We start from the raw sequence: 11,783 nt of genomic DNA, 5'->3' as shown, positions 1-11,783 counted from the left end.
TTAGTTGAGGATTTTTGCATGTACATCCATAAGATATTGGTCTGCTCTTTTATTGTGTATATTTATCTGTATTTAGTATGAGTGTGATGTTGGCCTTATGGAATGAATTAGGGAGTTCTCATTTTTTTGGAAGAATTTCAACAGAAATGGAATTGTCTTTTTGGAATTTCTGTTAGAAATCTCCTGTAAAACCATCTGGTCCTGGGAATTTTTTTTTTTTTTTTCCTTGTTGGGAGGTTTTAGATTACTGATTCAATCTCTTTAGTAGTATTTTGCTTGTTGAGGCAAACTATTTCCTCTTTAGTCAATGTAGGTACTTTGTGTTTTTTGAAGAATATGTCCATTTCATCTAGTTTATCTAATTTATTGACATATATTCTCCATGGTATCCTCTTATAATGTTTTTTTTATTTCAATGGAGTTGTTAATAATACCTGGTTTCATTTCTGATCTTTGTTTTTTGTGTTCTCTCTCTTTTTCTCCTTCCACAGTCTAGCTAAAGGTTTGTCAATTTTATTGATGTCTTCAAAGACCCAGCATTTGGTTTTGATGATATTCTCAACTGTTTTATTGTTTTCTATTTCATTTATTTCTGCTCTAATCTTTGTTAATTCCTTTCCTCTGCTTGCCTTGGGTTTAATTTGTTTTTCCTTTCCTAGTTCTTCCAGTTTTGAGGTTACATCTCTGATTTGAAGTCTTTCTCCTTTTTTAACATAAGCATTTATAGCTATAAATTTCCCTCTCAGCAATGTCTTTGCTACATCCCAAAAGTTTTGGTATGTTGAATTTTCATTTTTATTCATAGGTAGATATTACCTAATTTCACTTCTAATTTATTCTTTAACCCATTGTTTATTTAAAAGAATGCTAATTCCCACATATTTGTGAATTTTCCATGTCTCCCTCTGATAAAGATTTCTAGCTTCATTTCATTGTGGTTGGTGAACATATATGGTATGATTTCAATATTTTTGAATTTATTGAAACATGTTTTGTGACCTAAAATATGGTCTGTCCTGGAAAATGATCCATGTACACTCAAGAAGAATGTAAATTCTGTTTTTATTGTGTGAAGTGTTCTATATGTGTCTGTTGGTCTAGTAGATTTGAGAAACTATTCAAGTCTTGAATTTCCTTAATGAACTTTTGACTAGATGTTCTATACCTTATTGAAAATGGTGTATTAAAGTATCCTACTATTCGTGTAGAACCATCAATTCCTTCCTTCAAATCCATCAGTATTTAGTTCATATATGTTGGGGCTCTGCTGTTAGGTACATATGTTCTTAATTGCTATATCTTGTTGAATTGTCTCCTTTTTCATTATATAATGACCATCTTTGTCTCTCGTAATGGTTTTTGACTTAAAGTCTATTTTATCCAACATTATAGTTATCCCAGCTCACTTTTGGATACTACTTGAATGCTATATATTTCTTCATCTTTTCACTTTCAACCCACTTGTATCTTTGAATTTAAAGTGTGTCTCCTGCAGACAACTTATATTTGAGTCATGCTTTTTTATCCATTCTGCCAATGTCTTCCTTATGACAGGAGAGTTTAATCCATTTACATTTAAAGTCATTACTGATAATACAGAACTTTCTTCTGCCTTTTTGCTTACTAACTTCTGTAAGTCATACCTTTTTTTTTCTCACTTCCATTATTGCCTATTTATATTTATTTAGTTTTTTCATATTGTACCAAACTTAGTACCTTTCCATTTCTATCAGGATATAATTTTCATCAATTTTCCTTCTGGTTAGCATCAGATTAAAGTTTAACATTCTAAATATAGAACAATCATTATTGTTTTAATACCAACTGCAATTCAATAGGATGCATATATATTTTTCCTATACCCCTCTGTCACCCCCATTTTTAATTTTGTACCTGTTATCACTTAAATCTTTGTTCATTTTATGTCTAAAACCATAGATTTACCATTACCTTTTATGCATTCGGATTTTAGCACCTGTAGGAAGTAAAAAGTGGAGTTACATATCAAGCAATACACTACAGTCATACTGGCACTCATAGTTACACAAATGGTTACCTTTACTGCCACATCTTATTTCCTTATGCCTCTTTGAATCACTGTCTAGTGTTCTTTCCCGTCAGTCTGTACAACTCCATTTAGCATTACTTGTAAGGAATGTCTAGTGGTGATGTATTCCCTCAGCTTTAAGATCACCTGAAAAAGTCTTAATCTTGCCTTCATTTTTGAAAGAAAGTCTCACCAGATATAAAATTTTGGGTTGGCAGCTGTTTTCTTTCAGTACTTTTGAGTATGTCATCCCATTGCCTTCTTGACTTTTCTGAGAAATTGACACTCAATCTAATTGGAACTCATTTTTATATAACACATTTTTTTCTTGCAGCTTTCAGAACTCTCTCCTTGTCCTTTACATTCAATAGTGGATTAAAATACCATGGGGTGTATTCTTCTTCATGTTTATCCTGTTTGGTGTTCTCTAGGCTTCCTAGATGTGCACATTCATATCTCTTTCATTTGGGAAATTCTCTAACAGTATATCTTTGATTATTCCTTTAATACATTGGTATGCTTGACAGTGTCCACGAGGTGTTATTTTAGTTTTGTAGGCTGCTCAAAGCAGTTACAGTGAAATAGGTTGGCTTTTAACAATGGGAATTTATTAGTTTACAATTGAAGTCATGAGTATATCCAAATCAAAGCACCATCAAGACTATGCTTTCTCCTCAAAGACTGTGATCCTTGGGTTCCCTGCCACAGGTCAAGTCACATGTTGATGCCTGCTGTTCTCACTCTCCTCTTCCAGTTTTTGTTGCTTTCAGATTCTTGCTTCTGTGGCTCTGTCTCTATCTATCTATCTATCTATCTATCTATCTATCTATCTATCATATATCTGTCTATCATCTCTATCTCTTTCTCTCTCTCTCTGCCCATCCCATTTGTAAAGTACTCCAGTAAGAGGATTAAGACCCATCCTGAATGAGATGAGAAACACTTTAACTGAAGTAACCTAGCCAAAAGATTCTATTTACAATGGGTCCACATCCATAATAATGGATTAAATTTAAGAACATGCTTTTCTGACGTATGCACAGTTTCAAACCACCACAGGCATCTTAGCCTAATTTTGATTTTAATAATTCTTTTGTCTTTCTTCTCCTGAACCTGACTCATTTCAAGTGTCTTGTCCTCAAGGTCACTCATTTTGTCTTCTGCCAGCATCAATATGCTCTTGAATCTCTCCTGGGAATTTTCATTTCAGTTATTGTGGTTTTCAACTCTTATAGTTCTGTTAGGTTTTTTTTTTTTTTTAATTTCTATCTTTTTACTAAGATACTCATATTGCTAATTCTTTGTTTTCCTGATATTCTTTAGTTCTTTCCCTGTATTTCCTTTCATCTCCTTGAACATTTTTAAGATCATTTTTATAAGGGCTTTATTCCATATGTTCACATTCTGGTCTTCTTCATTGGTGTTTTCTGGATTTTTATTCTCTTCCTTTGGATGAGCCATCATTTCCTGTTTCTTTGTCCCATACATTTTTGTTGCACACTATATATTTTCATGTTTTAAAAGGTTAACTCTGGGAATTATTCCCTGAGATATCTATTTCTTGTTTTTATAACAACCTGGTGGTAAGACAGATTTTTTTTTTTTTTTTTGAGTTTCAGCTTTCCTCTTAAGGGGATGTGCCTGAGAAATGCAGTGTGCAGAGGTTTCCTGTCTTTCCAGTCCTCTTTTATTGCACTTTTGTCTGTTAGTTGTTTTGAAGTTCCCCTCTTTACAGAAGTTTGGCTGTCCCCTCTGTTTCTTGGAGGCAGACCACTTACTCATGAATGTTTGAAGCCAAAAGGCCTTTGCCCCAGATTTTGTGCTTCCATAATTTCTTACTCCCCTTTCATTTTCTCAAATTATCTTTACCATAATTTGTCCACCTTTTCCTCCCACTTTTCCTTGAATGCTTTAAAGTGTTCTTCTGGACTCCAGAGTTTCAAAATAGTTCTATCAGATGGCTCCTAAGTGTTTAATAGCTGTTTTTCTAGAAGGACTGTTTCCTGCAGTTTCCTATTTCATCTTCCCACTGTTCTCCATCATTTTATATTGTTTTAATACAGTAAATTATGGTGTTAATTTTCCTGCCTTAAGGAAAATGACATAATACTCTGATGTTACTAACTTTAGAAACATTTTTTTTCTTTTTATCCTTTTGCACTTTAAATACCATTATATGGACTTTGTCACTATTTTATTCCCTCATATATATAAATGAAGGGCATTTATTTATATCAGAAGGAAGTGTAGACATAGCTTAGTTGTGGTCAAAAAGATTTTTTGAGTTTCATGCTCAAGAATCACTTTTGTGTTTTGAGATGGTTTTAAAATATGATCTTATCTAGAGCTACTTTAACTCCAAGAGCTATGTCTTACTCATGAGAACTTTCTACATCGAGTTCCTTCAATGCTATAGCTATACATGTCTTAGGTTTCTAACTAGTTCTCTGTACTATAGATTTGTTTTTGCTGCTGCAACAGTACTTTCTGGGACCTACATTTTCCAGGGCTACTTCCCTTATTTGCAACTTCCTTCCTTTGTTTCTGCCCTACTCATTTTTTCTTCTGTTCATCTTGTCTCAGCTTCATTCAATTTTATTTTTAGTATTTCTTGCTTTTTTCTCTCTTTCAAATAGTGTGTTTACTTAAATGTCTTGTGTTTTTGTTTGCTAAAGCTGCTGGAATACAAATATACCAGAAATGGGTTGGCTTTTACAATGGAAATTTATCAGCCTACAAATTTACAGTTCTAAGACCATGAAAATGTCCAAATTAAGGCATCAACAGGACAATACCTTCCCTGAAGAAAAGCCACTGGTATCTAGTACCCCTCTGTCACATGGGAATGTGCATGACCAGCATTGCTAGTCCCTCTCTCCTCAGTTTTTTTTTTGCTTTCAGCTTCTGGCTTCAGTTGCTTCCTCTCTCAGCAACTCCAGGGACTTTTTCTCTCTAAGCACTTTCTGCTTTTTCTGTCCTTTGTCCTCTCATAAAGGACTCCAGTTAGAGGATTAAAATCCACCTGGAATTGGATGGGTCACATCTCAAGTTGAAATACCCTAACCAAAAGATCCCACCGACAACAGGTCTGCATGCACAAGAATAGATTAAAGAACATTGCCTTTTATCAGTACATAACAGCTAAAAGCTAGCACATCTGGTAATCTTCACTGTCTGCTCATCTTTTAAAGTAGGTCACCAAAAAGATTCTTAGTATTAAGTTGTATCACTTCTTTCAGATTTGGGCTCCAATGTCACCTCATCATGGTGGCCAACATTACACCCTCTCTAAAATATGTCACACTGCCAACATAACATACTGTTTTATTCCTTTCCCCAGCTTTGTTTCTCCTTAGAGTGTTCATACTCCATGGCATTTTTATTTGCTGTGTATCAGCCCAACTTATAGGTCCTAAAAAGTGTTTTGAATTAATAGCCCAGATAATTGAAAAAAAAATTAAGTTCTGTTGTTTCTTCCTTGTTTACCAATGTTAACTTTCTGTATTTGGGTTCTGGGTGTGTTGGTGTGTGGGGGGTTTTTACTAATTCTTCTTAGTAAACTATAAGTTTCTGAATTCACAAAATTACAATACTTAAGAAGACTTCCAGAGTCTTATAGTTTTATACATGTCTACATTTTAACAAGCCTATATAAGTTTTGTAGTTTCAATATCACTAAATAGTAATCCATTGAAAAGTTCAAAATTTGCACTTTATTCTCTCCAAATACAGCACATCAGAATTTAAGTTGTGTAGAAGTAAAATGAATTTGTATCACTATAAACCTATGTGCTAGATTCTGCAAGAGATACATTGTACAGTGACATTATTATGGTTTATCATGTTTGCTTATTTGTTGCAATTTAATATTGGTTACATTGGCAAGAAGTGGAAACTGGTCCTCAGAGAAGTTAAGCAGTAACCCATGACAGAGCTTATCATAAAACTTTATGTGTTATATCTTAAGATATCTGTGTTATTTTTGTTTGTTTGTTTGTTTGCTTGTTTTTTTTTTGTGGTAAATAAGAGCACTCCAAATTGGATTGACGCTTTCATTTACCAATGGGGAGACAGTCCATTTCAAAACAAGAGCAACAGAAGGTCATGAGAATCTATCAATAAAGGGCACGAATCCTTCAATTTTCCAGTGGTTTATTTTTTGATACAAAGAGGAAAATCAATTATTTCTTAAGCTTATTTTGTTAGCTACATAATCTAGAAGTGATTTCATATTACTGCATGTATCATAGTCTCTTAAGCCTAGTCTCTTTGGTTTATCTCCTTCCCTTGTCATAATGGCTTAAGGAATTGTAACTTCAAAGACCATGTTTTGTTTTATTTCAAAATGGTGGCAAAGGGTGGTTGTAGAATAAAGTCATAGTACAATAGGAAAGAATATATGACTGAGGAGTACATGCACACAAATATGTGAGTTGAATTTTGCTCTGGCATGTATTAGCTGTGAACATTGCTATTAAGATGAAAAAAAAAAAGCAATGTGCATGTTTTAGTTTCCCAGAATGCTTAAGTAAATACTATAACATGATTCAGTTTAAACACTGGGAATCTATTCACTCATGGATTTGAGGCTGGGAAAATGTCCAAAATAAGGCATCATCAAGGTGAGTCTTTCTTTCTGAAGACTGGCTGCCAGTGATCCTTGGGTATTCTGTCACATGGCAAGACATAAGGTGGCATCTGATGGTCTCTCCATTCCCTTCTGGGTTTCACTGATTTTAGATTCTTACTTCCATGGCTTTCTCTGTCTAAATTTCATTCTCTTTTAAAGGATTCCAGTATTAAGATCCATTCTGACTGGTGGGACACACATTAACAGAAGTAACCTCATAAGAGGTTCTACTTCACATGGGTTTACATGCACAAGCATGGATTAGATTTAAGAACATGTTTTTCTGAGGTCCATACACTTCTGTACCACCACAGTGCACAAAATTCCATTACTGCAGCAAGTTCTCAATAAATGATAACTTTTATTGTTCTACTCCTTTGCAAACTTTGTAGAGTTTCAATGTTGAGTAGAGACACATGGAGTATCCCGTGTTCTGTTAAATGTTATTTATGGAAGCTATTTTAAATTAATTTATAAAGATTGGTCTATCATTAAATTATTTAAGAATCACAATCATTTTCTCTTTTTAACTTCTGAGTCATTTCAGTATGTGCTAATACTGATTTCATCATACCTAGTATAACTTTTCTTTTGGCATCTAGAGTAAATAAATATGTATACATATATATTTATGGAAATTAAATGATATTTTAAAAACTTACAGTAATTTGGGATATGGAAAAGCAAAAGATCATCACTAAACCCAACTTTATAAATATTATAATCATAATATGAATCACTACATTTAAATCAGATAGAATGTTTTTGTACCTATTACTAATCAAAAAACAAGTCTCTGGTCACATGCATTTTTAATAATTTGGTTTTATTGTTAATTTTGAGAACCAATATTTAATTTAAAAATAAAACATTTGAAGATAAAAAATTACTTTTGTGTCTTCTTCATTTATAAATAAAAATTGAAGTATCAAAAAGGGAATTCTTTTTATAATGATTGCTTTGTTTATTTAATTGGTTTGCCAGGCCTCCATCTTGTTTCTGCTTAGTCATTCAAATGCATTGCTGTTTAAAGAGCAGAGAACTTTGGACAGTGGGCTTAACATCACATGCAGCTTTTACTCATGGAGCAGGGCCATGAACACTCTTTCAGATTCCAAATCTATGTTATTCATTTTTTACCATTGTGGACTCAGGTATATCATTGAACTGATGGTAAGAAATGGATCAGGACTGATATTTTTCTTTTGAGTCCTAATCACTTATAAAGAATAATAGATTGGTTTCATCATATTCATCAAAGTTTTTTTTTTTTATATTTTTCAATTCTCTTTTTACCACATCTATACCCATTCTGGGAGATTACAGAAGAATAATAACTGCTAATGAAGTATATACTGCCATCACTGCTTCCTGATGCTGCAGAATTAGTTCCACATGGGGAGCCCTTGTGAAGGGAAGGGCAGCCCTTAGTCCCATGGGTACATATAACATACTGATACTCAGCTTCTGGGCAAATATCCCTTTTCATCTGAACTAGAGATTCAGAAGATCTGGGCATTTCTTCCTGAAGCAATTTTAACTGTAGTAGTGAGCTGCTCCTTGAGTTAATAAATGAGTGTTTTTCACTTTGTGTCTCCCATTTTTGTTGGTTGATGCCTGAGGATAGTGGATTTAGGTTTGGAGTCACTGATGATACTGAGAGTGGCATTTCAGAAGAGTCTATTGCTCCCAAGAATGGACACAGAGAGGGTGAGGATGATAATAAATGATAGATTGGGACTTCATGCAGGAAAATGGTCTTAAATGTGTTCATGTAAGGAGAAGGAAAAGCTGGGAGACACTGCAAGCTCCTGGGGAGAGGTGGTGAAGGTGAAAATCCCAGCACAGCTACTGAGGCTGCACATTCTTTCTCCAGAGGGGCCATAGTTGGGAAGGGGAAAGCTGGCATTGGTCAAGAGGCTTGGCTGGGGACCATCAGAGCAGAAGGGAGTCTCAGGCCAGAGGCATACAGAGAGGAGGCAGTAGAGGGGCACCAGGCCTGCCCTTTCTGAACCACCTCTCTGGAGTGAGAATGGATGTTATCATGAGAGCTACTGCTGTCCAATGGCACTGGCAGTTTCTTGCATTTGTGCTTCCTTTTCTCACAACCAGTGGATCTGCTCTGCATGGAAGGAGAATCTCTTTGAACATACAAATATGTAGGCCTGCTTCTGCTTTCTTGCAGTAGATAGGAGCTGTTGGGTGATGATAGGATCTTTTCTCAGAATTTATCAATGGGATTTCTTTCTTCCTTCTGTGTGTGGGCTGAGAGAGCCACTTTCATGACCCCTACTTGTTTAAAATCTTCAGAGGTCAGAGATGCCATCTGGGTATTGGGAGCTCAAAGTTCACATATCAGGGTGGCATCTTTGACTACAGTCAGTTCTTGCTCTGGCAGGGGGGATCTGAACCATGGTGCTGCTATAGCTGCACTGGCTGAAGCCTGACACCCAGCTCAGTGCCTTGCTAGGCAAAGTCAGAGGGCTCCTTCCTCCATGTCTGTGGATGGCCCAGTAGTCATCATTTCTGGTCTACTAATGATGGGGATCTGAGAAACAGCTGGCAGTGCCACATCTGTCTGCTGGTTTTGTCTGTCATCTTCTTAGGATGAAGATGTAGTATTTGTACAGTATGTACACTTTATCTTCAAAGCGGGAAGGTTGTAGCTCTTCAGATATCTGATAATACTATTGATACAGTTTATTTGCTGATAGTATGGGCTATGTTGTTCTTTTCTCAAATTCTCACAAGACTCAGCATACATGCTACTATTTTTCAATGTCTGGAAAGAAGAAAAGGCCTTCTGCTGATCACCACCATGCAGGGCTATGTTTATCCACATCACTTGCTTGTTTGATGATTTGGTCAGTGAATCAGTGACAATTGACCCAGATTTTTTTATTTTGTTTACACTGGCATAAACATGTTGCAAGGTCATTGACTCCTTCTGTGGCTCCTCTAAGCAGGGTCCACTGAACTTGCTTGAAGATGCCACAGTAATGTAAGGCTCCTGGGAGCTGCTGCTTCCTAGACTTCCATAGCCACTGGAAGCGCTCATGTGAACTGGCTCCAAGAGAAGCTTGCAAATTTGTTCTTGTAATTCTGTTATGCCTTTGTCATTATTCATCTTTTTTATTCTGGTGGCAAAAACATCCTCATTTAGTGGACCCATTTGAAATTTATGCCAACCAATAATGAAAGAAACTGGCTCCATGGGTTAACAAAGCTGGAACTACTGGAATCCAGTGTGATGTAATTTCCATCTTGAGTGCAAAATGTAATGGGTGGATGTTCAAAGGGAGGCTGGCCTGCATACTTTAAGGCTTTCTGGTGCACAGCAACCATCAGAGCATGATCTTCTGGGTACAGGTACATGAGGATGGATGTTCTGACCAGATTCTGAGGGAGGTAACCCACCAGAGGCATTGCCCTTTCATCTACTTCAAGAAAAATACACCCTGTGCTGTGTGTTGTGGTAAATATTCTTTTATCGAATAGAATTTGAGGAGTTTCATAACCAGAGTGAATCTTTTCAACCAGTGTGAGAGAGCAAGTCTTGGTTTCTGGGTGCACAGAGCTATGATGTGGATGAAATAGGGGATAATCCAGAATGAGTGGTAGTACTTCTCTTGCACTCTGTATTCACCTCTGTGGATCCTTCAGAAAAAGGATTTTACCAGAACATAGTCATACTGGGGAGAATTTTGGGTCCAGTTGTTCCTGAAGGGAAGCTGAGCATGGGCAGTATGTGAGTAGAATATCCTCATATCCTGAGGGGTGAGCAGTTTGACAAAATGAGAGGACTCCAAGAGATCTCTGTTACAACTCAGGATCAAAGTAACATATTCAGAAATGTGCACTAACCTTCCAGATAGAAATGAAAAAAACTGCCACAAAGGTATCTGTGTTTTTGGAAATGTGTTCTGAAGCAATAGTCTCCAGTTTCTCGAGACTGTACATGGCCATATCTGCTTGAGGTGCTCCATTTTGACTGAGATTCAGGAAAAACTCACTGCTTGCACACTGTTTACACTGTGAAGGGTGTAAGTGAGGGCATCTAAGGTGCTTGGTTTACTGTGTCTCTCAGAACAGAAGTATTTTTCATTTCCTGGACAGCCATCATAAGTTCTTCAGAAACTCTGTTTCAACCTTGCTGTTCACCGTCACTGCCACCCACATACTCCCCCAGCAGCTGGCACTGCTGGCTTCATGTCATATCTGATTCTCCACTGGCCTGTGATCCCTGAACTCCCCCAGAGTCCTCCAGGCATCTCAAGGTCTTCGCAGCAGGCCATTTTTGGCTTGCCTGCCCCCAATTCTGTCACCTGCTTCTTTATTCTGGAATCAATGTCAACAACTTGTTTCTCATTCTGGTCCCTGCCATTGCACTGGAGAGAAGGACTGGTCATCACAATTAACTAACTCGTTCGTGTTCACCTGGAGGTACTCTTCTCTCTGGTATTTGCAGAAATTCTTGGACCATTCCCATCGCAGGAGGTCCAGCTAGCTTTTTTAACGTAGAGCATGTTCTTCAATAAAAATAGCAGAGAATATTATCCAAAGAACTAGAGTATGACTCTCTAACTTCGACGTCTTAATAAACAAATATGTATGTTTATGTGTGTGTCTGTGAAGATAAATGAAGCACTAGCTACAGAATTATTGCTGAAACAATTTGGAGGTATGTGTCTCTAAATCAAGCAGAACGATTTTGTTAATAAAGAATCTATTACATTATAAGAAGCCATTTTTCCATGAAGAGATAATTGCAGGACAGAATAATTATTTTTTTATGTAAACCCAGATGAATGAATTCTCCCAGACATTACAACATGATCATTAGAAAAAGTATACCTCTCAGTATTATCCTTACTGTGCATAAATCATTGACTAGTAATCAAAGAAATCAAAGGAATTAGTTGGGCCACCATATTTGAAATGTATTTTGATGGAATCAAAGATAAATTTTATAGAACATTTTAAAAATAAAATATGCTCATGTATGTGTGAATATTTACCTGTCTTCAAAAAGACTGTAACTTTCTGACAGAAGATCTTCCCTACTCATTCTTCTTTTTTGCTTATTATTTTGAAATAAATTCAAAC

General features: G+C 36.1%; 1 pseudogene; it reads right to left on the bottom strand.

Moving 5' to 3' along the window:
• Positions 1–7,932: 7,932 nt before the first annotated feature.
• LOC119536685 lies at positions 7,933–11,166 on the bottom strand (annotated as a pseudogene).
• Positions 11,167–11,783: the final 617 nt, after the last annotated feature.

Source organism: Choloepus didactylus, chromosome 6 (assembly GCF_015220235.1).
Source record: "Choloepus didactylus isolate mChoDid1 chromosome 6, mChoDid1.pri, whole genome shotgun sequence".
Lineage (NCBI taxonomy): Eukaryota > Metazoa > Chordata > Mammalia > Pilosa > Megalonychidae > Choloepus > Choloepus didactylus.
This window is presented reverse-complemented; position numbering and strand designations above follow the sequence as displayed.